The sequence below is a fragment of the Austrofundulus limnaeus genome, unplaced genomic scaffold (genome assembly GCF_001266775.1).
Source record: "Austrofundulus limnaeus strain Quisiro unplaced genomic scaffold, Austrofundulus_limnaeus-1.0 Scaffold463, whole genome shotgun sequence".
NCBI classification, from domain to species: Eukaryota; Metazoa; Chordata; class Actinopteri; order Cyprinodontiformes; family Rivulidae; genus Austrofundulus; species Austrofundulus limnaeus.
In genome coordinates, this window is record NW_013952865.1 from 203,749 (window position 1) to 206,080 (window position 2,332).

A 2,332-nucleotide genomic window follows, 5' to 3' on the forward strand; every position below is an offset into this window, starting at 1 on the left:
CCCCCATTCTGAAAACAACACGAGAGAAGGAAATTCCAGTTATTCCTATGTCTTGTGTGAAGTCACCTTTGGGAATGTGCTCTTTCTGACAGAGCGCAGGGGTCGAGCACAAGCGTGACTTTGTATGGGCTGTGTACATAGGGTTGGAAATCGGACCTGTTTTAGAGGCCAAAATCTCCAACACTGGAGCCAAACTGTGGCCAAGGTAAAAATAGAGCTCCTTGTTTTTAGAGGGCACTTGGTGGGAATGAAGGCTTAGTTTAACAAAAGCAGAGTAGCCCCTCTCTTTTTCAGCTGCCAAACGACCGTCCTCACCAGCTTCGCAGCCAGATCCCAGCTTCCCAAACTTTTTCACATTTTCTCTCAGGAATAAGTCCCTCAGCTTAAAAAAAGTGAGTTACTATCGTTAGGAACATATTCTGGCAGATTCTTTCTTCAGTTTGGACATGAGAGTCTAACACTGAGAGAAAATATTCTCAGATTGGAAATGACAGGCAAGGCAGAGTTTTATCTCACCAACAGGACCAACGTTTTCTTTTGAAACAGTTGTGACTGGCTGACTTCTCTTTTTCTTTCTGGAAGAGTTTAATAACGTGAGATTCAGAGGATATGATGGATACACTTCGAAGCAAGGTTCAGTCAATCGACTTGTTCTCTCAGCTTAATTCTTTTTTACTTAATTTCCCTTTGAGATCAATAAACTATTTTGAATGAACTGAATAAAATAGCAGAATAACAGAATTTAAAAAAAAAAACCTCCGTACACCAGTGGCGGATCTAGGATTTTTTCTGAGTAAGGGGCCATCAAGGGGCCACAATATTCATAGAGGGGCCAAGTATTTGTTCAGCATCCTTGCACACAAATCACTGTTTTTGGTATGGTATTATATTTTATATATTTTTACTAGTCACACTTTTAAACACGTACAATGTAATTTTAAAACAGCTTGCATAAAATTCTCCTTACCAATTTTACATGCATTTTACAGCACATAGATAAAATACTCTCAAACACACACCATGTGAGAGAATCCAGCCATCATTTGTGAGGTGGAAGACTTTTTCTGCAGGATTGTTCAAATTTTAAGAAAAGGCTTCTGTCAGCTTGATTCATGCTGGACGTTTCTGTTTGGCTCATTAGTGCCCCTAGTGTTTAGACATAGAACTGCACCCATCATCATCACTCTTGGGTGAAGGACAGATGAGTGACAGGACAGGGGCACTTCAGAGGACCAATCAAATTTCAGCAGGGGTCAATGCCCCTGTGGCCCCGCCCCTAGTACCGCCCCTGCCATACACCTGCTCCTGTTTTCAGGAGACAGGGTGAGGATAGACATGGGGTAACATATTGTATCATTTCCTGCTTTGCTGCTGGTGCTTGACAATTTCTTTGTTTGGGGAATTGGATTATCTACCTTTTGCATGGTTCTACTTCTAGTCCTAAATAACCCTCGATGTAGTTTGTTCTTATTGGGACTGTGCTTAAAACATCTTTTATTTTTCAACACGTCTTGGTTTTATTTGTGTATTTTGGGACCTTGTAGCTCTCGCTAACATTTTCTTACCATCATGGCTACTTCTTCTCTGACCTCGTCTTTCCTCACTTGCTCCGTGTGTGAGATGTTTAGTTCATCCCCTGCCTCACTTAGCAACAGCAACACGTATTAAATGTGGACTTATGGCAGCTTTAGAGGCGAGCCTGTCTGGATTAGGAGCTCGGCTCCATGCTGTTGAGAAGCCAACAGCTGGACTTCCAGGAAGATGGCGACCAGGGCACAAGCAACTTTCTAAGCGCCGATCGCTTTGTCCCAAATTTGTTTCTAAACTGTAGTCTAAAGCAGAGATTCTTAACCTATGGGCCGTGGCCCAGTGCCACCTTGAGGGCCTCAAAAGAACAACAGTTTTTAACTTTGGGCCGCAGAGGGCCGTGGGACAGCATTTTGAATAAGGTGCAATACACTTCCTCACCACTAGTAGCAGTAGTGCGCCACTCAGATGTTTAACAACTTTTTTTAATATGTAGAAGAAGAAACTTAGAAACCTGCCGAAATGGAAACTTATTTTAAATGAAAAATAGAAGCAAAAATGAAGGTAACTCATCAAAAAACACCAAAGTTTGTCACTAATATGAAGAGCAGCTTCTGTTTTTATCATGCAGTATTTTAAAAATTCAAAACATTATCAAATACAGTTGCAGATACTGCTATATGTTAATTTGCACTTCATCAAATTACTTTTTGTAGTTTATTGTTTATTATTTTGAATGTATTTTAAATAAATTTTAAACTTGTCAAAAAGCTGTTGTTACTGTTATTGTTTGTCACTAATATGA

General features: G+C 40.3%; 1 protein-coding gene across 3 annotated transcripts in view; it reads right to left on the reverse strand.

The window, feature by feature from the left end:
* The window catches only part of slc6a13 (solute carrier family 6 member 13), a 44,367-nt gene that overhangs the window by 33,463 nt on the left and 8,572 nt on the right, over positions 1-2,332 (reverse strand). The gene's annotated exons all lie outside the window — the stretch shown is intronic.